Source organism: Podarcis raffonei, chromosome 7 (genome assembly GCF_027172205.1).
Source record: "Podarcis raffonei isolate rPodRaf1 chromosome 7, rPodRaf1.pri, whole genome shotgun sequence".
In the NCBI taxonomy this organism is placed as follows: domain Eukaryota; kingdom Metazoa; phylum Chordata; class Lepidosauria; order Squamata; family Lacertidae; genus Podarcis; species Podarcis raffonei.
Genome location: NC_070608.1, coordinates 63653074 through 63678745, shown reverse-complemented (window position 1 = coordinate 63678745; position 25672 = coordinate 63653074).

Genomic DNA, 25672 nt, shown 5'->3' with positions numbered 1-25672 from the left:
TTTCAGGGCAGTATTAGCCACTGATAAATTAGCATATAGATGAGTTTTGGGGGCAGGGAGGATGTGGTGGTGATGGGTTATGAGAACTCAGAGCTACACTGTAGAAATGTTTCCATTTTCATGTACCCCACACAAATGGCACCCTGAACTTAGGACAACCAAGAACTCTTAGCGTTTTTAGGTATTTCAGATTTTATAGTACTAATAATTGCTCAGAGTAAGGTGCACCGAACTGCTGAAGAACTTAAGAGATAAAATGATTTGTTATAATAGTTCCATTAGTAACGTAAGACAGAATGCAAAATAGCCAAAGTCCCGAAAATCCCACCATAAGTGCTTTTATTATATTGTATTCCTTTAGAATACTTATATCCTGCTTTATAGCTTTGAGAGGCTCTCAACACAGCTTTTAGGAGATTTTCACATTTTCACAAAAATAACCACATTCCTTCTGCTTTCAGGATTGTTCTGGTGGCATTTAATGTCCAGATCCTTCATCTTTCCTAATGTTCCCCTTTCGCTCCCACCAGTGGTGTAGCATGGGTTGTCAGCATCTGAGGTGTGGGGGCATGGGGTGCAGAGGGGGGATTGTGCCAGCCCAAGCCCACACTGCAACAGTCTGACAGGAGATGGAGGAGACCTGGCGGTGTGCACAGAGTAAGGCGAAGCAAGTGGAGGGAGAAAGAGGATCAAAGTAAACCTTTGAGGAGGGCAGATTTGAAGGCTGTGGTGCACTGTATGTGAAGGAGGCGGCAGCTGCCAGAGACCCTTGCCTCTCTTTGGGGTGGCAGTGCCAGCACCCTCCCCCTCCATCTTGTCTGGTGCGTGCAGGCATCCCATCGCCGGCCACAAAGAGAAGGAGGCGCTGTCACCACTCCAGCCCTGAAGGCCTGATCCAGGCATGGCTTAACGTGCTTCCTCACGGCTCCAGCCTTGATGAGGGAGCCTGCTGTCCTCACACTGCTTCAAAAATCTGCGCCTGGGGCCATGGTGTTATGTACTTAAGTTCTCACCCTGGGCCAGCAGGGGGATACTGTAGATAGTTTGCACTCAGGTCCACATATGCAAATAAGGGATTGAAAGTGACGTTCAGTGATTGGATAGTTACAGAATGTTGTTACAGTTGCGTTCTAGTGGAGCTCTATATAAGCAGGCTGGCTGAACCCTTCAGTTCAGTTCTGTTCTGGCCTGTGAATAAACAAGAGCTGTTTGAAGAATCGCCGTGTCGGCTGATATGTTCACCCACAACTTAACACATGGCCCCACTGCCCTTCCCATGCTACACCTCTGGTTCCCACCAGTGGCAGATCTTGGGCTCTGGCCGAGAGAAACAGAAATAGTCCGATTGGACTGTTCCTATCCCCAAGGAGGCTTGGCTGGAGTTGACATTACAGGTTTTTGGATTTTTTTGAGCACCAGGATTTTTAATTTGACCAGGCATTTTAACTGTTTTCATAGCCATTGTTCTGCTTAACAGTTTTGTATTTTTATTGCCTCACAGTTTTAGTGTTGTTTGAAGGATGTCCTAGTATTTTCTTCTTCCTAGAATCCATGGGCTCAAGGATTTTAAATAAATAAACAAACAAACAAATAAATAAATATTAATTTATAAACTGCTTTTATGCCAAAATGACTACTCACAGTGCGGGAGATTAGCAGGATCTCTCAGTTGAATTACAGTACTGTAAGAAAATAAAACCACAGTGACCTGAGTTAACTGAGCATTTGGGATTCTCTCTCTTAAAAGCCCTTACTAATGTCGATAAATAGCACTAGATTTTTATTCTGCTGTTTTCATTACCAGTGCTGCCTGGGCTATATAGGCGTTTCTTGTATCATGCCTGCTGTAGTGCTGGTTTTCCCTGAACAATATTATTCTCCTGTATGAACAGTAATTTATAGTTCTGTTACCTTTCCTTTCTTATATTAATAATTGTTTTACAGATAACATTACAAGCAACTTGTAAGGAGTCCTGTACCTTACAAGCGACTGCAAAGGGAGCCAGACCAAATAGTGAGGCCGTAATTCAGTCGCAAGGCTGAGAGATTCACTACCACATACCCAAACCCGTAAGCTATATTCTTACAGTGTGGGACATTAGCAGGATCTCTCAATTGAATTACAGTATTGTGTTCCACCTGGGACTCAACATTGCAGTGTACTTAACATTGTACTACATAAAGAGGTCTGGGAGTAATGACTTTTTATAGTAATAGGGTTTCCCCCTCCCCTTTCTTTCTTAAATCAAAAGTAGGTTTAGAAAATGGTCATTTCTATGACACAAACAGAGCTTAAAAATACAGCTCTGGAAACGCACACACACACACCACCACCAACATTTAATCATGTTCTTTGCTCAGAATGAGCAGTATGCAAATGCTTTTGCTGGTGAGGAAATAAAGCTTTTTTGAAATTGTTTCAGATTTCCACCTTCCGCAATTTGTTTGCTTCCAAATGTCAGAAATGAAGCCCTCTTTATTAGGCACACCCAACAATCGGTTTCTTAGAGCTATAAAAATTAAATTGGGCGATTGGGTAAGAGGTGGATTTTTTTCCTCCTTTGAGGGGAAAACCGCCTTGAGGACTTTTTTTTAAAAAAACAAACAAACCAATCCCACAGTGTATAAATTTCATTAAATAAATAAATAAATAAACACCTTACAAATTAAGGGGGCAAGATTACAAAACTTTGTCACCTTAGTCATATTACCTCAGGGATTGTTCACCTCACTCTATCCTCTTGTGTTTGCGGCGTTTGCCTCTGCAAACACGGCTCTTTCTTTATAGGTTTGGATATACAGACTCTCCTCCCTGGAAGAGAGGGGAGTGGTTGTGGGCGGGAGCCCGAGCACCGCTCCTAGCAGGGAGCGTTAGCCCCCTGCCTCCACCTCTCCTGGCTGGCGCCCATGCCCCTCGGCAGGCACCCAACCAGGTGCCTCCGAGGGGGCGTGCTCAGCAGCCTTTTGCTGCAGTGCCAGCCTCTCCCCGGCCTCATTCTTCGCCGTCGTCTCGTTGCGAGTCACCCACCCTCCACTCCCTTTGAGTTAGGGCTTAGGTCATTGGCCTTGCTATGGACCTTAGGTTGGTCGCCCTGGTTGTCCAGGGGGCCTGGTAGGAGTTTTTCCATTTGGCATTAGGCCTTTTGGTTTTTTCGCCTACCTCGTAGCAATCGTCACATCTTTTGTGGTATTGGTGGGTAGGTTAGGCATTGGAATAATGTGTTGTGGTGTGTCGAAGGGCTAGGTGCGGCCATTGCCTATGCCTTCAATTTTTGGGTATTTCCATCTTATAGTATTTTATTGTTATAGTGGTGTTTTAGCGACTGCTTTTTTTTTTTCCCCTACGGCACAAGCTGTCACTTATGTGTTGTTTTTACCTGTATGGGCCTATGGCCGTAATAAATGAAATGAATGAATGAATTTTTGGGTATTCCGTTAAAGGAATCTGGCGGTCGTGTATTCTGTCCGATGCCTGCTTGGCGGGAGGCCATGGCACGACCCTCGGTGACATCAGGGGTGAGCCTATAGTTGGATTAGCATCAACAGGCTCCACCTACTGGTGAATAAACCCACTTGTTTTAGAGATCCAATACCTAAGCCAATACCTTTTCACTGCTGTAATCAATAAAGTTGTGGCCTTTCCTTGCCCATTAACCTTATATCATGTGTCCTTGTGTATTCATTTCACATTGCGGGGGTTGGGTCCTCGAACCACAAACAACGAATTGCAAGCACTTTGAAAAAATAACAAATCTTAGAGAATTTTTGGATTACAAACTGAAATTTCCTCAGAGACAGAGGACAAAACATGGCACTATTCAGGGTTTCCTTTTCAGATGGAACTTGCCGGAACTCAGTTCCGGCACCTCTCAGGTGGACGCCATTGTCATTCTAGGAGAACGAGAGAGGTGTTCAGGATGAGTTCTGGCACCTCTTTTTCTAGAAAAATAGCACCAGATCTACTTTTTTATTGGTATATGCTTAAATTCAGTTACGTCTTGACACGTGGAGATACAATACAGCTTGATATGTGGAGACTATTCAAATATTTATAATGGGAGCGCCTAACCCTCAGTTTAGGAATCTGATTTGGTCCTCCCCCAAGCAGTTTTTTCCCTGGGCCTCAATATCCCATCAATTTTGTCAGCAGTGGGGAAAAATGTTAAATTAGAGACAGCACTGGGGTGGGGAGGGACACCAGAAACCACACTGCCAACATTATTAGAGTCCACATTGGACTACCATGTTGGTTTTAGGATGAGGAAAAACAGTGGTAGAGTTGCCATACATATAAGCTGATGAGGAACAAAATGGAAAAAAAAAGTTATCTTCTGGTATGATAAAAGAAAAGATTTGAGGGTGGGGGGGAAGCCAGACACAACAGAAATAACTCCCTCCCATATATTTTTCTTTTTAATTAATATTTCATGATCAGTTAACCAGCAGTCTGTTATCCTCCTAATAAAGCAAAGGTATTACAGCTAATAAAAAAATATTTATGGCCACATTTTTATGTTTTAATCAAGGGCAAACCTCTCGACATATTCTTTTTTAGCTGCTTGACATTGCACATGATTAAGTAAAAAAAATAGCTTTTTATGCCGAAAAGGAAATGCTCGTTGAGGTTAGTTAATTAACACATCGTCCTTTAGAAACGCAATAAATCCAGCGTGATGAAGAAAGAGTTGAGAATAATAACTAGATAATCTTGCATGTAGAATCTGCACTGGACACAAATTCCGCTTGGTTTTGGGAGTCTTGCTTTTTTCTGGCAGAGACCTGATGGCTACACGGGCAGGATGAAGTTAAACAGGTTCAGAAGGAGGTTTTTTTAAAAAAATGGTTTCAAAATCATGTTTTCATAAGGTCATGTCTTTGCCCTGCACAAAAATACCCCCAGTGTTGATTCTATACAGTGACTAAGGGTGAAATCCTAAATACTTACCTGGGAGAAAATCCAACTGCATCCAGTGGAACTTACTTCTGAGCAGACATACGTAGGACAGCAATGTTTTAAACAACAATGTTTTCCTGAGCTTTCTCTAGCACAATGCCATTGCCTCAGTCCAAAGCAGGAAATAGGTGTGTGGAAACAGCACAGAGAAATCCATTTGCACCACACAATGTAGGTGAGGACCCCCGCCATCTTGGCCTGTACATCTCTTCTTGCACACAAGTATATCTGGACATCTGGGATCTGTGTATCCTATATGTAACAAATAATTTATCTGAAGTATTGCTCCGATTTCTTTTGTTGCTTTCAGCTTTTGCTCCTGGACTTTAGAGCTGAGAAGGGGGGCAGCAGTGTGTCTCTGTGTTTTCCTTTTAAGATTTATTTACTGAAAGTTGTTCTGTGCCACCTGTCAGGGCAAAATCCTCCCAAGAGCCAGTGTGGTGTAGCGGTTAAGAGTCTCGTAATCTGGGGAACCAGGTTCGCGTCTCCGCTCCTCCACATGCAGCTGCTGGGTGACCTTGGGCTAGTCACACTTCTCTGAAGTCTCTCAGCCCCGCTCACCTCACAGAGTGTTTGTTGTGGGGGAGGAAGGGAAAGGAGAATGTTAGCCGCTTTGAGACTCCTTAAAGGGAGTGAAAGGTGGGATATCAAATCCAAACTCTTCTTCTTCTTCAAGGCGGCTTGCAAAAGGCAATTAAACACATAAAGCAATTTCAAAGCAGGTTTTTAAAACAATGTTTAAAGCTGGTTGCTACCCAATTCACAGCATGTAAAGGTAAAGGGACCCCTGACCATTAGGTCCAGTCGTGGCTGACTCTGGGGTTGCGGCGCTCATCTCGCTTTATTGGCTGAGGGAGCCGGTGTACAGTTTCCGGGTCATATAGCCAGCAGGACTAAGCTGCTTCTGGCGAACCAGAGCAGTGCATGGAAACGCCATTTACCTTCCTGCCGGAGCGGTACCTATTTATCTACTTGCACTTTGGCTTGCTTTCGAACTGCTAGGTTGGCAGGAGCAGGGACCTAGCAACGGGAGCTCACCCCATCGCGGGGATGCGAATCGCCGACCTTCTGATCGGCAAGTCCTAAGCTCTGTGGTTTAACGCACAGCACCACCCGTGTCCCACATTCACAGCATGACTAAAGCTCAAAAGTTTGAAACTACCGTTAATTTAGATGAAAACACCTTTACAGATACGGCTCCGAGGCGGAGTGGCAACTTCACCCTCAAGTCTTTCTGCAGATAGCGTAAGGATACGGGATGCTAGTAATGGGCCTGTTTGCAACACCCCAAAGCACCAAAATAAGCCAATTCATATCTCGACTCTGGACTCCAGGGACACAGGGAGTGGACACTCCGGCGACAAACTGATCAAATGGAAAGAATGTGCAGGGAAGCCCGGGTGGCTGTCCTGCAAATGTCCACTAGCGGAAAATCTCCTTTAAAAGCAGCTGAGGTAACTGCCCCTCTAAGGGAATGTGTTATCAGCCCTACAGTGGATGATTTCCCTAAAGCTAGGTAGGCTTCTGAAATGGCCACCGTGAAGACACCTTGATATGGAGGAGGAAGAAACCTTGCAGCCTCTATCTTCTCCATTCTTTATTTTGTTCAAGAATGGAGGAGAGAGCTTCCAATTTATGGAAGGCTTTAGTCCTGTCAAGGTAGAACCTGAGGGTCCCAAGGATGTCTGACTTCGGATTGGGACAAAAGGACGGCAAAACAATGTCTTGAGACCTGTGGAACAGGGAGTTGACCTTCAGGATGAATGAATACCATTTTTTAAAGGGATCCTTTCACCCTGTACTTCATAGCATTGCCTTGTCTGATAAATCACACCTTCATTATTATTATTAACTTCTCTTGGAAGCCTGAGTTCGTTCTGAGCTTTGGCCCACCTGACCTTCTCCCTGCAACTGTTGGCTACTTGTGTATACTTTTCTTTTGTCCGTTCCCCTTTTGTCCATTTCTTATACATATGCCCTTCTTAAATCTCAGCTCATCTGTAAGCTTTTGATGCAGCCATACCAGTTTCTTTAGATGCCTCCCACTTTTCTTTCTGCTTGGAATTGCCTGCGTTTGGACCTTCAGTATTTCAGCTTTAAGAAACTCCCATCCATCTTGGACTCCCTTTTTACTGAGTATTTCTGACCTCGCTCGGTAGTTCCTTAAGCTTTTAGAAATTGGCCTGTTTGGCATGTCTGACTGCAGTCAGCTTTCCCTTGCCTTTGTGTAATGAATCCCAAGAGGACACGATCACTTCATCTCAAGGTTGCCAGTACTTGCACTTCGTTGATCAGTTCCTCCCTGTTGGTGAGGACCAGGCCCAAGATATATGATCCCCTTGTGGACTGTCATCTTCTCTGACAGTGCCCTGCTGCACGACTCTTTGTTTTACCCAGTAGTATTCCAGTGCAGCAGCTCAAAAAACAGCCTCTTAGTCCCTGAAAACCCTTCTTTCCTAGCCTAGTTTAGGATCATGATGATCCCTTTCAAAGACCACTGATTTGAGAAATGGTCCATATAATAAGTGCTGACTGAACAATTACTATACTAGCAGGCTAGTAGTGTTGATGTTTGCTCTGCTAATTGTACTTAATTTACTGTGACTTTCCCCCAGAGGTTCCTGTTGATTTGAGTGTGTTATGATACTGTGCCAAGATATTCCAGTGGGAGAATACATCAATTAAAACACCCAAGAGAATCATTACAAGAGCGATCTGTACAATGAGCTGCTGATAGGCGCAGCCCACGTTGAGGTTGGTGTGGAAATTCAGAGCCCTCGGTAGGAACTTTGCAAATCATTAAGGTTTGGAAGCTACTGCTAAGCACATAATTTTGGGGGATTCAGTCATACTGATTTGTGAGAACATGATTCAGTAGGCATACCCAAGCCACTGAATTATTTTGGTGAGCTAAATTTTAGCTATGGTGCAAGTAACCATGAGGAGAAGTTTATTGCGTTTGCATTTTAAGATGAACGTACCTAATTCTCACTTACCAACCTCACAGCAGAACCAAAACACAGATAACCTATGAAAGTATCACTCTTAGGAATTTTGCAATGCAGTTCTCCAGCTGAAAATGCATACCAAAAAGTGAATATTGGGGAACAATGCACACACAAAGGTATTTATATTAATGAAAATAGCATACAAAAGTTTACGTATTGCATTAGGGAAAGTTCACTTGCATATGTGTGCATGCCCAGATATGTGGATAGTAATATTAACACAATCTATTTTAGAGTTCATAGTCAATGTAGACAATATAATGAGACGTTGAAGAGGAAATTGTGTTTTAGATATCTTTGAGTCCAATCTGTTTAAAGTTTAGTTTATTGTCCAATAAATTGGAATTGTGCTTGGATGAAAATAAGAAGCCACTGGAGTACAGTACTATAATATGTGTCTATTGGCTCACTTTCATGAAGAACCAATATTCACTAGTTTCAGTTTTAACATTTTGTAAGTCATCCTTAGTGCAAAGATAGCACTTGAAGCAATGTTAGAATGTTTTGCACAAGCCGAAACTTCCACACAGAGCAGCTCATAAAGAATGCAGCACACGGTGATGTAATCCCATGCATATTTGCTCAGAAGTAAGGGCTGTTGTTAAATGGGCTTTCCCCTGGCACTGTGGGTTAAACCACTGTGCCGCTTGGGCTTGCTGGTCGAAAGGTCATAGGTTCGAACCCTGCGATGGGGTGAGCTCTCGTTGTTTAGTTCCAGCTCCTGACAACCTAGTAGTTCGAAAGCATGCAGTGCAAGTAGATGAATAGGTACCGCTCCAGCAGGAAGGTAAACGGTGTTTCCGTGCGCTGCTCTGGTTCACCAGAAGCGGCTTAGTCATGCTGGCCACATGACCCGGAAAAACTGTCTGCGGACAAATGTCAGCTCCCTCAGCCTGTAAAGCGAGATGAGCGCCGCAACCCCAGAGTCGTTTGTGACTGGATTTAATTGTCAGGGGTCCCTTTACCTTTACCTTTAAGGGAGTTGGATTGCAGCCTCCCTTTCAACTGACAGACCTGGTGACTTTAAGCTCGTTCCATTTTAAAAATGCCATCAGGTGAAATCTAATTTATGAAATGCCTACCAACTCATAAAGAAGCGTCTCTTTTTACACTTCAAGGGAGACGTCAAAAGTATTTACTATGGTTTGCAAAGCTGCATCCTTTGCCTCTCTGCCTACTTTCTGTTTATATTGGCACCCGCTGCCCATCACTATAGAGTTTGGATCACCTGCCTGGTTGTCTTTGTCTTCGTGTCTCCATCCTTGCGACAGAGATTAGCGAAAGGAAGGGTGAGAAGGATGATGGATTTTTAGGTGGTCTTGTGAAAGACATTTTGATGAGAAGCCAGGTGTCCTTGATGCCTGCCACAAGATTTATTACAGTCCTCTTCAAGCAACTCATGCTGAGCATTCCTGAGTAATTAGAATTCAGCCTATCAGTTGATGGGCACTGACCTCTCTTTGCAGGCCGCTCTGAAGTGTCTGAGCATCTGTGTTGCATCCTTCGAACCACTCAACCTTACCTTTACTGATGCAACCTGGTAGATATTTTATGACATGTTGCCATGGCACAAAGGCTGCACAAGCTGTACTACACAGTACTCCAAGCCCGGGGCTACTGTGGGAAATGCTTAGTGCTTGAAGTTTAAGCTAAATAATACGGTCTCTTAATGAGCTCATGTGGACTGCAGATCAAAAGCACAAAGAAAAGGTAAAAAGTTCATCTCACGTGCAGAGTATGGATGTCCGAAGCAAACCTTTGAAAGACTCTCACTGTTGGGGCGACTGAAGAAAAGCATTTCACTTTAAAAGGCTTTGTACCGTAGATTTAGGCCGGGGCTGTGGTGAAAGTACTCATTGTTTTTCATTATTGCTTTCAGCAGTGCTGAAAAAATGCTTCCTTTTCCTCACTAATTTATGTGTTACATACCTTGCAGAAATGGTTACTTATTTTCTTAGAGTGCCCTCGCTCGTGCTTACTTTCAAATGCCCTCACGTGCCCTCAGTGAATTTCAGTCCTATGTGAATTCAGATTTGGTGGAGGTCACCTATATGACTAATCCAGAAACAAAATAAAAAAGCAGCAGCCAAGCGAAAGAATGGCATGGACAGAATTGGAAATGGAAAATCAACATTTGTACAATGTTAGCATACAAAGAGGATGTGAAGCAGGGCTGTGGCTTGGGGATAGCGTGTGCAGCCTGCAGAGGGGTGTGATGTTGGGGGAGTCCCAAGAACCAAATAGAAAGACGGGGGGGCCACATATGATCCCAGGGCCTGAGATTCCCCATCCATGATATACGCCAGGCCTCCAGCCTCAACACCAAATCTTAGTTATGGTTTCCTGACATACCTGATGGTAGTGAACTGTGACTGGGTGCTGAGTTAATTGATATCCTATGCTCTCTCATGGAGATGCCAGCAGGGTGGGTGTTGATCTGGTTTCAGCTATTTTTGAAATTTCCTGTGTGGGTTGTGCTGTTGACAGGGGCATGTCCATGGATTAAAGGAGTATAGGATACAGCATAAATGTGCATATCTACATTCCATTTCAGCCATTCCACCAGTTTATGTGGGATGTTTTAGTAGTATAACTGCTGTGGTGGAAGTATAACGAGCTCAGCTGAGATTATGGGGCTTCCACCACCTAGACTCCACAACTGTTGGATATTCAGTACTGGATTATGGCCTGGGTTTATTTTCTCTTCAATACAGGAGAAATCAAGCTTATCTTAGAGGTAAGAAAATCTTGAATTCTGCAACCAGACTCCTCCCAACAGAAAAACTAGCTCCTTCAATTCAGACCCCATCAGGAAGATAGGAAATCCTGCATTTATTGATTTGATTTCAGGTCTTATTTATCGACTTGGTTTTCAGATCTCACAAGGCAAAATATGAGATTTAACGAAGTTTTCTCTTCAAGATTCTTTTAAAATCATAGCTACAGATGGAACATTCGATATACAGAAATAAAAATCGGGGACCTAAACTGGGTGAAGTAGTTGTAAACCTTGACTACATTAAATCTTCTTTTGCAACTTCTGTTAACTAACCTTGAGTACGCCAAACTTGTTCCTTTTTAAACAAGGGATTTTGACATTGTTTGGTTGCTATCAGAGTTTTTGGGAGACACATCTTTGGTTCATTGCACAATTATAGTCATGCAAATTATTAGATCTCTGGCTCATAACAGTTTATATAAACTGTTGATCTTGTTCAGTGCAGGAGTATCAAATAGGTAACTTAGCATAAGTAGCAGGACTGGAGGCATTTTTTTCGTATTGTATTAACACAACTGGAAAAGGTGAAAATTGATTTCTTGAGAACTGTGAAAATATCCCGTCTGCTGCTTCTTTTTGATAGGGGTTGACCAAAAATGCTTAGTATTGTCAACTCAAAAGATTTTTTTAAATGTGCAAAATTTGCATCTCCTCAAATCATTGTATTGGTTTAAAAATGTGTAATTAAAAATCTAGAGGCTTCTCTTCCTGCATCAAAATTTACATCCCTTGGACTTTAGGATTTGGAGAAGGGAAGAGAGTATGGCAAAATATTGTGAACTGAGAAGACAACCTTTCTGTGCTGAATTTTTCAAAGGCTGAATCAGTCAGTGAATCTGTGGTTGCATCAATAGTTCTTAGCAAGGACAACATTACACATTGCAAGGAAGACCTTCGGTTTCCAACTCAAAGTCTGCTTCATAATGACAATGTAGGGAGGGAGTTATTTGGAGGGAACCATCAGCTTAACAATTTCTCCCCTCTAAACATGCCTTCCTGGTCATTTTTCTGTTGATTTCTCCACAGTGGTGTGTGTGTGTACTTGATGGAAGAAAACATGTGGGGGCATTTTCAGGGTAGAATCAGCAGGCAGGAGAAGAGTTAAGTATCCATCTCCCAACCTGCTGACTGTCTTGCACAAATTCAGACCTCAGCACCTCTCCCAGATTTGCATTAGCTTGTCAAACACAGGTCTGAGGACACATGTTTTCTGAGGAAACATCTACGGTAGTTATACCCTTGTGCAAGATGAAAAGATGCAAGAGGACACAGGCCTACTGCACCGTCAATATTTGTGTAGAAGACGGTATTTCTGCAGCCTGAATGACAAAGCTATACATACTGAAATGTCCACTTCTACACAACAATTCGTGACAGCAGTCACGAAATTAAAAGATGCCTGCTTCTTGGGAGAAAGGCGATGACAAACCTAGACAGCATCTTAAAAAGCAGAGACGTCACCTTGCCAACAAAGGTCCGTATAGTTAAAGCCATGGTTTTCCCAGTAGTGATGTATGGAAGTGAAAGCTGGAATTGATGCTTTTGAATTATGGTGCTGGAGGAGACTCTTGAGAGGCCCATGGACTGCAAGAAGATCAAACCTATCCATTCTTAAGGGAATCAGCCCTGAGTGCTCACTAGAAGGACAGATCCTGAAGCTGAGGCTCCAATACTTTGGCCACCTCATGAGAAGAGAAGACTCCCTGGAAAAGACCCTGATGCTGGGAAAGATTGAGGGCACAAGGAGAAGGGGATAACAGAGGATGAGATGGTTGGACAGTGTTCTCGAAGATACAAACATGAGTTTGACCAAACTGTGGGAGGCAGTGGAAGACAGGAGTGCCTGGCATGCTCTGGTCCATGGGGTCACGAAGAGTCGGACACGACTAAACGACTAAACAACAACAACAACACAACTATTGAAGGTGCAAGAGCACTGCCTTTTCAGGTTTTCACCCTACCCTTATTAGAAATGCTTTTTCTCAGAAGAAGAAAATAAGTATTTGAAAGGGGAACTCCAAACAAGAAACATAGCATTCAAATTGTGAATTAGATTATAAACTAATTGTGAACAATATTGTACTGCTTGCATTTGCCAAAGAATAGAGGCTTATCAAATAGGGGATGCCATGGTTTAAAGGCAGGACAGCTTTCCTTAAGAATAATTTCTGCATTCTAAGCAAAACGTTAGTGTAAGATGCAGATATACATGCAAGACATGGAAAATGCATATTAGCACAAAGTCTGTTATTGGTAGCTGTTCATTCTATTTCTTGTCATCTGCGAAACAGGTTTGCTAATTACTCTCTTTCTGTCTTCTGTGTGAATGTCAAAAGACATTTAATGTTGGAGGTAAAGGGGGTGCTTAAACACTTCATCGAGCTCAGGATTCTACATGGTCAGATTCAGATGTGCTAATTTACCTGCTACAACTCATTAACATTGGGTTCAGGCAGGTGTTTGATGGCTTAGCTCAAGCAGCTGAAAGGAATGGTGATGAATCCTAACTGTTCTTGTTTGCAATGAATATCATTGAACTTGCTTTCGTTGATATTTTGAAGCAAATCTGAACAGGGAAGGGGTGGAATCAGCAACAAATATGTAGATTCCCCTGTGTGCTCTTTTCCTGCCATTGATGATCATACTTGAGGAGTATAGACTGAAGCAGCAGAGGGCTCATTCAATGTCAATTTTTTTGGGGGGGGGGATTTGGTGGGATTCAGGGCAAACTGACGGAAGTACACAGCACACTATTACACTAAGAAATTTGCTACCACAAGGTGTAGTGAGGCTGCCAACTTTTTAGCTTTTTATAGATTATACTACAGATTCATGGAGGATAAAACTATTCACTAGCCATGATGGTTGTATACTATCTCCAGGATTTTTTTTACATATGCATCTGGTTAGCTACTGTAGGAAACTGGTTTCTGAATGGAGTAAATCTATGGTCTGATCCAGCAGGGCTCTTCTTAGACTATTCTGTCTATTCAGGGCAAACTGACGGAAGTACACAGCACACTATTACACTAAGAAATTTGCTACCACAAGGTGTAGTGAGGCTGCCAACTTTTTAGCTTTTTATAGATTATACTACAGATTCATGGAGGATAAAACTATTCACTAGCCATGATGGTTGTATACTATCTCCAGGATTTTTTTTACATATGCATCTGGTTAGCTACTGTAGGAAACTGGTTTCTGAATGGAGTAAATCTATGGTCTGATCCAGCAGGGCTCTTCTTAGACTATTCTGAAATAAGAATACATTATGCCTATATTGTGATGTGTGCAGTTCTATTGTATTTTGAAATGCAACAGACTACAACAAAGCAAGCGGTCAATAGACAGACCTATACACAACAATTTAGAAAAGAAGGAAGACCGTGGTTATGGGTTATATTACATTTCCAGCAGTTACTTCACACTGTTGGATATATTCTGCTTACTTTATATGGAGTTAAATACCATGGGTATAACATTTACTGTAAAAAAATGTGATCATTTTGCTTTAGCCCTAACTTTAAACTCTGAATGCTGCAAAATGTGAGTTTTCCCTTTATCAGGAGGGAAGAAAGAATACAAGGGTTAATAGTTTAGCCACTTGCCCATGACAATAAAAACCGTCCTTTAAAAACTATGAAGCTAAGAATTCACATCTCAGTCCTAGGACTCAAATGTAGATTAAATGTAATGAATTTACCAAGTATTCAAATGTTACTGCTCAAGCAGTGATATACACCCTTGTTCTGTGGCCTTTATTAAGTGTCGACTTTTTCCATACTTCACAATGAGGAAAGAGGGAACCAACTTCTCTCGGCTTTGACCTTTCGGAGCCATTTTGTTGCCTCAAGCCCTGTCATTAACACAGCGGCAAGCAGTAATGTTTATGATAGAATGTAAAAAAGCTTGCATAGAAAACAGCACCCTTCGCTTCCCCCTGAGTCCCTAAAAACTCTTCAGCGGTGTGTCTGTAAATTCTTCACGATGCCTACATTGGGAGTTTGGAAAGTGAACTTGTATTTTTTGCGTTAGGGTCTCAACAAAATATGCCACAGTGCCTTCAAAATAATAGCTCTTTTGCTATCTTTTTAAAAAATCATTTCCCAACCTTTCTGTGCATAGGAACTAGCAAATGGGTCTTTTCTTCTGACAAACATTTGCCTTCCTTCATAACATTGCAGCTTCTGCTCCTCTTTGTATGTTTGCGGATATAAGGCCTGAAAGCAGTGACCCTGTTTCTTAGCAACAAGGATGCTTTGGCCTCAGCCTTGGTAGAGGGGGAAGAAGGTCAATTAATGTGGCAGGCCTGTCCTTAACAATATGCTATCATGGCACCAACTTTTATTTCCTTATAGTAATATATCATAATAAGTTTTGTAGCTCTTAATACTTGTGGCTCTCCTCTTTGAATAAAAGCATAACTAAGACTTGAGGGTATGTCTGATCTAACAGAAAATGTAACTATAAAAAAAATACCACAGAATAGAAATCATCTGACTGCTGACTATCCTGCTGAGTTGCCTGCGGCAGTTACATATTTCCATTGAGTTATTTTATGATCAGGCCAGTATGTTATTGAAATATTATCTCTTTAGCCTTTCTCATTCTGATAAGAAATGACAGGCTCTCAGAACAGTAATACACATGGAGAACAAAATATGGGGCTGTGGGGGAAATTCAGTTGAGGGGCAAAGAACAGGGGCACAACAGTGTCCCTATTACACCTCCCCAACCATACAGTTGTCTTTATTCAAACAAGAACATATTCCTTGTTTTGGTAACGTAATTAAACAGGATAGCACTCCCCGTAAACTAGCCTAGAATTGTCCATCATGTGGAGATGTTATTGCTTAAGGGGGAGATTTGGCACCACACTAGAAGTTAATGGAGACTGGGCACCTAACTGCCCTATTTGTCTGTGAACATTTCTCTTTTTCATATATTGTTGCTGTCTATCTTCATTCATGTGAACAGCCTTGGGTTGAAGGCATCATCCACAACGTTGGGATGAATAAGTGCTTTGCATAGGGCTGCACTGCGTAAGGATACAAGGGGGCATATCAACTCTGACTCTATTTCACTAATAAAGAGTTGGATAAAACAGTTTTAAAAAAAAGATGCATGGGTAATCGGAAGGGTTTCTACCAACTGGTGCTTTCAGATGATGATGACTAAACTGAGGAAAAAATTCACAAGATTTCTAGGAACTTTGCATGCAATGTGGGGTGAAAGCATGGACACTGGTTACATGAGGAAGCAGCTGAGTGTAATTGCGTCGGTGCAAGCCTAAATCCATGCTTTCTTAATGCCGACAGACATTTTTACCACCCTGTTTTGAAAACTGTAAGAGTTTGCCTGTGTGTACATACTGAAATATCCATGGGCACTAGAAAAATAGGTGTACATATTTTGATAAACATAAATATTTTGATATTTGATGGAACGTTATGACCACCACCTTTGGTCCATTCCAACTCTGCCTTATCTGGCAGTGGCTTTCCAGGATTTCAAGCAAGAGTTCTCTCTCAGCCCCACCTGGAGATGCTGAGGATTGAACCTGGCATGCAAAGAAGATGCTCTGTCATTGAGCTATGGTCCTCCTCCTTAGATTCATTTTTGTTCCAATAGACACCTGCTTAAGTGCCAGCTACACTGCCACCAGCCTGGCCATTGTGAAACTCAGTAAAGGGCTTGCTGCTTCCTCTAGTGACGTGATGGAGCAGAGAATGTAGTGTCTGCGACCTGCTGCTAGAATTCTTTGTTTTAAGACCCATGCTGCCTTAAATTGGAATTTTTCCCTATGGTTGGGATTGCTAACACGCCAACTTGCTTCTCCATCCCAATATCCAAATCAAGAGTATTTCATTCTGTTCTGAATGAAGTAAATCCCCATAATTTAGCCTTTGTCTGCTGTTACTCGCATATTCTTCCATTTGTTACAGTGGAGTTGTTCTTGGTTTTATATTACAGTGAAGTAGAAAGAGAAAAGCAAACCTTGATTTGTGGCTGGTAGCCTGGGAGTAATATTTCATGGTGTTCCCGTCAATGTCCCATATGTACACAGTAGTGTATATACAGACCACCAAATTTGTAGGTAGCCCTTCTCGTTTGTTCAAGCTCTGATCTGCTAAAGTTATGATACTCATGTGTGTTTTGCTTCATATATATATATATATATATATATATATATATATATATATATATATATTAGCATTAACGGGGAAGCAGATGTTCCCATCCTCCCTGCAAATGCTATACAGTGAATCATCTTAGCCTCTCCGTAAAATTTTAACTTAATGGAGTCCTGGCATTTGTGATGAGCTGAGGAACTTAATTTTATAGAACAACCTATTGAACAAGCTGTTCTTGGACATTCCCATCTCAACTAAATGTTAAAAGTATTAAAATTCACATTAGCGCAAGAGGAAATTTTGCATGGGTAATCCTTTAATACAGTGTTTTATGGCTCTATTAGCTGCACAGCAGCTGGTGACATGATGAATTTAATCCATTAAAAAATTCAGTAAGAGGTTTAAAAGTCAGCTTTTTTAAAACATAATCTTGCTGCAAGGAAAGAGAACTTCTCCTCGGGGCCAGAGACATGGTGGGTTCACAGTGTGGCAGGTAAAGCTATGAAAGACACCTGCATGACTGGGTTCCATATGCTCATGGCTTCACACCTAGCCGAGAGAGGTTATGGTGATGAGAGGGAACTCAGTGGAACAAGCAAATTCTAAAGGGGGCAGGCAGACATCTGCAGATAGCTTTCCCTAGCTTTCTAGCAGGAAATATATATATATCAGTTGTACTAAATAAAAATGTTTTATCTCTGGGTCAGGCCCGCAACAGTTTGTGATCCACTAAACTGAATGCAGACTACCACCTTTATATTGTAACCTGCTCTGTGATGGACAGCCCCTCTGATTTTGGAGCCCCAAGGATGAAGCAAATGAAAAAAGAAAGGTGGGAAGGGAAGTTGTGAGCTCCTTGTGGACTTACATATGGTTGGTAGGCCAATTCATTGAATGCATCACAACTTGCACAGACCTACTGTAGGAACTCCTCCTCCTCCGACCCATTCTATAGTGACTTTGGGAATTTCCCCTGCCAGATGAGCTTTGACACTTTCAACAAACATTTTTGTAGCTTGTTCAAAGTAAAATAGCACCGGAGACCATTAGATACTGAATCCAGTGCCCCCCTCCCACATGGGTCCCACTATAGTGTTATGTTCCTAACCCACAATGGGGTAAAAACACACACAACTTCTTTTGTATTCCTTTTGGGAATTATAGGGTCAGAACTATTCAAACTGTATAGAAATTTATTCATCTATGGGACTACAGCAGCAAGAATGTTACTTGCCCAAAAATGGGAAGAAGAAGTCCCAGCAAAAGAAGAATGTATACAAAAACTTATGGAATATGCAGAAATGGCTAAACTCTCTGGAAAAATAAGAAATGAAGATTTTTAATAAAAGAATGGAAATGGTTTATTGAATATTCACAAATAAACTGTAAACAGATAAGAACATTGGCAGGGTTATTGTAATGACCTGCAGTTTTACAAGAGTATATATTTAAAGTAGATGGAATAAATGAACAAATTAAGTTAATTTGGATGTGCAGAAAATATTAAAAATAAATTTAAGGAACCGCAGAAAGAGGGGGAAGGAAGTCAAGTTTTGAAATGCTAAAATGATTGTAAAATTATTGAAATGTATAAAAATGAAAATCATTAAACAAATCCACAACTCAGTAATCCACCACAAATAATCTGAAAATGGACTGAGTGACAGTGTACTGAACCAAGGTCTGCATATATGATGGAGTGTAAAGGGGATCTCTGTTTCATGGCATACCACAGGGGCAGCCAATATGGTGCCCTTGAGACATTACTGGACTCCACTTCTCATCAGCCTCAACCATCATGGCCAATGCATTATGCATCTGCCATATTGATTTTATTTCAGAGTGTCTATACAGATTATTTGTGTGGCCTGATCCTATATACACAGTTTCTTAGAAGCAAATCTCATTAACTTTAATGGGACTCATTTCGAAATAGATCTCCTAAGGGAGAACTTTCTTTGAAAGGAGAAAATGGCGAAGAAAGGTAGGATGGTGATTTTGACTTCAGGTATCAAAATATTTCACATAAAAATCAGTAGCTTTTTTCCTTCTACAGTCTTCCACTAAGGTGAGTGGTAAAGGTAAAGGTGAAGGGACCCCTGATTATTAGGTCCAGTCGTGGCTGACTCTGGGGTTGTGGCACTCCTCTTGCTTTATTGGCCGAGGGAGCTGGTGGCCAGCATGATGAAGCCACTTCTGGCGAACCAGAGCAGCGCACGGAAACGCCGTTTACCTTCCTGCCGGAGCGGTACCTATTTATCTACTTGCACTTTGACGTGCTTTCGAACTGCTAGGTTGGCAGGAGCAGGGACCGAGCAACAGGAGCTCACCCTGTTGCGGGGATTCGAACCGCCAACCTTCTGATCGGCAAGTCCTAGGCTCTGTGGTTTAACCCACAGCGCCACCCGCGTCCCAGGGTGAATGGTACTCACAATTAAATATATAAGAATGAGTTATTTGTGCCTTTTAAAACTTTATTAATATCAGCCAACTAACCTCCACTGTGTCTGTTTAGTGTGTAAAAATCTGCACCCACATACTCTGGAGTAAGCCTTTGAAAGCAATAGTACTTCCAAGTAAACATGATAGAATAGTGTTGTAAAATAAGCATTGTTGTTGGACTCAGAATGCATTAAAGAAAATCTAACAGCAAATAAAAGAGAAGCACCACCCCGTTCTTAATTATTGATACACATGATTTTAAATGCTTACTGTATACTATAAAATATGTGCCTTTAAGCACTGTCTGGAAAGCACGCATTGTCTTTATTGTTATAATAATAATAAATGTTACTGCCTTTTATTTTATGTCTGGAAAGAGCTTTATATAAATAGATACTGCACTTTTAAAGACTTTCTTCAAGAGACATCATTTAAAATAACTTTTTTAAAAACAAAAAAAAAACCAAACACCCTGCATTTTAGAGCCTACTATGTTTTAAATATGGCCTTGGGCATTCTGCTGGAGGTAGTTTGGAGTCGCTCATGATTTTATTCTTAAAAGGATTGCCTGAGAACAAAATTTTCAAGAAATGCCAACATAAACCACCCCACCACAAAATTCAGAGGAGGGTAATTGAGCCTTCGCTGGTGTGTTGTGCTTGCCTTGGTGGGGTCAAGTTGTCCAAACCCAATGAGATGATCCTCTGACCCTCAGGATGTATATAGTAGCTGTACAGAAGTTAGCCAGCTCTTGAAAGCAGAATAGCGATTCAGTTAACATTCTTGCCAGCAACATGGCCGCTTCTGTGAGCTATGAAGAGGACGAGACTCTCCTGGATTTCATTAAACTAGATGGTGAAATACAGTAGAACAGACCTTTAATAATTTGTGTTTTCTAAGCACTTTTCAGCAGTAAGGGATAGCAATACAATTATTTCAGTGTAGTTTTCATGGGAGCTGTGGTGGTATTTTCATAGCTTTGACCTTTTCAAGTGGGGATGAGATATTTATCTTCCCTAACCTCAACTGCCGTCAGCAAGGTGTCCCTCAGCTTTGAAACTTTTTTTTTTTTTGCATTCTGACAAAGGCTCTTTCTCGACGTGTCAGTTCTTGTTATCTACTTCATCTTCTTGACATATGACACATTTGTCAGCTCACATTCTTTTCAGGCCTCCCTTTGTCCGCCCTGTTATAGGTGGAATATTATAGCAGCTTGCAGGGTACATAATTTATATTTTCTAGTGTTTTAGCGGCTTTTCTTGCTTAATAATCTCATTCTCGTGACACGCCTACACTCCAGTCGAAACACAACCATTCTAATAAATTCTGGGGTGCGGAATCAGAACAAAATTGGTTTTCTAAAATTTCATTTTTATCCCATAAATGTGCCTCTTGGGAGCCAATGGGCAATTTCCATCCTAGTACAAAAAATAGCTGCAGAACAGAGATTCCTGCCCCTGCTCTGGACTGCAGCATTGTAGGAAATGTTCTAATCCCAAAATGTTCTAATCCCATTAATTATTTTTATTTTGCTTATTTTATTTCAACAATGTATATATCACCTCATTACAATCGGTTCTAAGCAAGTGACTCAATAAAATAATGATAAAAGTCAGTTAAAAATATAAAATCAAAATTTAGCTAAAATGCCTACTGAACTTTTAAAAGAAGTCTTCAGTAGTGGCTGGACGTTCAGTAGGGAAGGGGCCTGTCTGACCTCAAAGGGAAGGGAGTGGCATAAAACTGGGTCCACAATACTGAACCTGGTGGATATGAGCAGTTGATCTGATCTATGTAGTCCCATTAACAGTGGCTTCCCCCAAGACCTCAGTGGTTGGGTAAGGATATAAGTCAAGTGGTCCTTTTTCAACTACCCCCCCTCCACCTGTTGTATTCTGTATTTTTAAGAACTCTGTGTAATAGATGCAAAGGTGTGTTTAATGCCATGTGTAGTCCTGTCCTTAAGACACATGTCTATAAACATATTGAGAGATATTCCTGTAGTAGAAGAAAACTTGTTATGTTTTGGTTTTTGAGCTTAGCACACTCACCATAATGGAGTTTACTACATTCAGGGGGTATCTGATCACTCTCCAGTAAAAGGTTAACATTTAAATAAAGAACTTCCCCACTTGTTTCCCTCTAACTTGGTCTTGGTGATTATATTGTCATGAGCTAGTAATAGGATATTAGCTGAAGATGGTACTGCTTTATAAGAATTCAGTGCAGGCTCCATGGCTGTGTGTGTGTGTGTGTGATCTCTCCATCTTCACCAACAGAAAGCTCCTTTTTCTCAAGGAGTCTTGTAAGGCAAGGTGGACAAAATAGGAGAGGACAATGTCACACTTGTGAAACATGACAGTGCCATCTGGAAAGCGACAGAGGGAGAAGAAAAACAACTAACTCATCATTACAGCACAGGCTTTTCCTCTGCACTGATGATGGACTGCTAATATTTCACATTTCAGCGAATGCAACAGAAGATGAAAGAGGCAACTGCTAAGTTAATAGCAATGGCAAAGAGTAGGCAACACATTTAGCTCGAGTAGTTTTTAATTTTATGCTGCAAAGGAGAAGAAAGGAGCAAGAAGATCTTGTTCTGTGTGTGATTCAGTAACATGACCAGTGGCTATTGGCAACTGAGCTAAAGAAAAAGAGTCCACTTCCTCATGATTACATTACTATAGACCATAGGTCCTGCCTCCTTACTCTTCCTTTCCACTCTTCTCCACATAACCTACTGTTGGTACCTTCAGCCTGCAATTCTTCTCCTTAATCTTCTGCTAGCTGTAGTAGACTCTCTAGAACATCACCACCATACATGCAGCATCATACTTGTAGCTACGGACAGTGCTTTTTTGAAAAAAAATATGTTTAGGGGTACTCTCATTTTCCTACTCATATTGAAATACTGCCCCTCAATGAGGCCAAACTTAGATCCACAAAATGTTTAGGGGTATGTGGGTATGGACCCCCCAGAAAAAGGACTGGCTACGGGCAAATGTTCCAAATGACGAGAGTATTTTAGAGTAGCACCTTAGAGTTTCTCCACCATATGGGAGTGGAGACTGGCTAAGATAGAGACACCTCACCATAGCATAGCTGGGCAGTCTCAATGTGCATGGTAGCATTGCTAATCTATCTATGAGGCATGGTAAGCACGGCTGGTTGGTAGCTACAGCACAATAAACAGCTTGCTCCAATAGAGGCTGGAGGTGGAGGCCCCTGTCTTCAGTCCACCCCTTGTAAGCTCCACTCCTTTGCTTGGAGAATATAGTTTCTTAAAGGGCCAACTCCTAGGCCTAAAGACAGGTGATTCTTCTCTCTGTGGCCTCTCATGTGGCCTGCTCCCTGCAAAGTTGAACAGGAACAGAAGGGGAGGAAACACTTGATTATTTGAGCGCAAGAGAAAGTGCTCATGAGGGTCATGGCTGTGGTTTGCTGGGCCAGTGTGGTCTAGTGGTTAAGAGCGGTAGACTCGTAATCTGGGGAACCGGGTTTGTGACTCCGCTCCTCCACATGCAGCTGCTGGGTGACCTTGGGCTAGTCACACTTCTTTGAAGTCTCTCAGCCCCACTCACCTCACAGAGTGTTTGTTGTGGGGGAGGAAGGGAAAGGAAAATGTTAGCCTCTTTGAGACTCCTTCGGGTAGTGATGAAGCAGATCATGAGACCCTGATGGCAGCCAGTTGTGCGCAATGCATATGATACAGTTCCTGGCAAGCCACAACAAAGGACACATTTGCTGACATGTTCAAAGCTGAATCCTGATTAGCAAATGATACAACCACTTAGTAACATGTGAAAAGGCAGCACATGCAAAATTTTCAAACAATTTTCCTGCAACTAACTCTTACCTAGAGCGGTATGAATTGGACTTCAGCATCAAGCATTGCTGGGGAATAACCATGTAACGGATGTTTCTTCCTCTGTCAAGGACATTTCTTCCATTTCATGAACATGAAGGGACAAATACAAAGTTGCTCGCTGTTCGCGGAGTTTCATGAACACGGAGGAACACGTACAAGGTTGCTCAGTGTTCACAGAGAGTCACAAATCACATTTCATTTATCAGGCCTACGGATGACAGGATATCATCTAATCTCCAGAGAGTCGTATTCATTAAAAAGAAATCTTAAGTAATTACAACAATTAATTGACTTGAAACAGTTTCAGATGGTGAAGGTTTACATAATTCATTTCCCAGACAAAACAAGCCTGATGAAGTCAGAAAAGCATGTTACTTAGAGCATTACAGTAAACCATCCCAACCATAATCTTGCTAGTAGATTTGCAATAATTACATTCAAGTAGGTAGGACTGGAAATAGGTTTCACTGTACTGTGATCACAGCAAAAATGATGCTAGACAATCCATGTTTTAATTGTTATAAAAAACACTACTGTGCAATCTTATGCCTTTCTGTTTAGAAGTCAGTCCCACTGAGTTCAATGGGGTAAGTGGGCTTAAGACTACAGCCTCAAACACTTTCTTCAAAGCTATAACAAACATGTCATTGCTTCAGGTGTTTCCCATGTGAAAGTGTATCATTCAAAAACATAATGCAATGTTTCATCACTTGATGGTGTGTATAACATGTACATTGTCTTTGTCAAACAATAATATTTCCACATGACTTCAGTCAATTATACTCATTTGTCACAATTCAGAGCAAAGACTTCAGGCATGCTTAAACCTGTTGATTTCAGTACAGTCAATCACGCCTGATTCAGGATTGTGACCAATGTGTCTAAAACCAGGGACATCAAACTTGGTTTAATGGTCAGCTAAACAGAAATACTGGGAAATGAGTAGGAATTCAACTACGTCCTACTCATGGTAAACGCGTTGAAATCAAGAAACCTAAGTGAGTCATGTTTATTACCTTCAATGCGTCTACTCTGAGTAGGACTAACATTAACTACCAACCACAGTGCAGTAGTTTCAAAATTATTTAAAGTGAAGTAGTGTGAAAGTTCTGTCTGTGGCATATAATCTGTAATGGTTTCTCAGTAGATGTACGGTAAGTTCTCACTTTTTCTCACAAGGGCAAATTCTCTGTGTGTATGACGTCTCAGATCCAGAAACGGAGAGCTTGAAATCAGTTCTTTCTATTGTCTTTTACATTGGATGCTACCCATTTTTTATGTGTGTGGACTACAGCTCCTATCATCCTTGACCTTTGGCTGAGAGTTGATGAGAGCTGGAGTCTGGCAACATCTGGAGGGCTACAGGCTCCCCACCCCTGCTTTTCATATTGTGCCCCTGTGTGTTATTTATCCATGTGGCTTTTCTATGCTATGTATAGATTCACTGTAGAGCCTCGAGGACAATGTTCCTCAGCCTTGAAGTCCCCACATGCTACTGGATTACAGCTCTTAATGTCTGTGGCCATTATCTAAGGTCAAAGAATATTGCTTTAGAATGAGGCGTTTGTGTGTAAATGATTGTGAGAAAGGTCCTTGTTCACATTACTCCATGCAAAAATGGGAAAGCTGGGCCATGACATTTCTGAGTGTTGGCCCTGGCTATCATTTATTCATTAACATCATTTGTATACCACCAATTAGCAATATCTTCTGGGCAGACAACAATAAAACATAACCCTGAAAAAGCCGAACTCTAAAAATTAAACAGAATAAAACTACAGTTCAGTTTGAAGCTAGCTCAATAAAACAATCAGCAGCAAGAACTAAACAAAAGGACTTAAAATAGTAGAGCTAAAAAAAGAAAAAACATGCTGAAGAGCTTAAAAGGATCTTGAAACACCTAGAGAATTGAAAAGGCCTGCATCTGGCAATGAAAAGGCAATAACATCAGTACAAGGGGAGCCTCTCTGTAGAGGTACCACTGCTGAAAAGCCCCTTTCTCTGGTGGCTACCCATTATACAGTGGTACCTCGGGTTACATACGCTTCAGGTTACACACTCCACTAACCCAGAAATAGTGCTTCAGGTTAAGAACTTTGCTTCAGGATAAGAACAGAAATTGTGCTCCGGTGAGGCGGCGGCAGCAGGAGGCCCCATTAGCTAAAGTGGTGCTTCAGGTTAAGAACAGTTTCAGGTTAAGAATGGACCTCCGGAATGAATTAAGTACTTAACCTGAGGTACCACTGTACCTCATTTGGTGGGGGACCTTGATAAGGGTCTCTGAAGGAGATCTTACTGTGGCAACCCGGCTCCAAACTGTTTGGGGCTTCAAAGGTTAAAAGCAGCACTTTGAGTAGGTTCACACTGGAGGTTCTGTTTATGGTAGCGGAAAATGGGCAACCTCTCAGCCATGGTCTGGAAAGGTGGTTAGATGGACATGCCAGGTCTTAGCTACAGAACTGACACCTTGAGGGGGGGTGGTGTTTC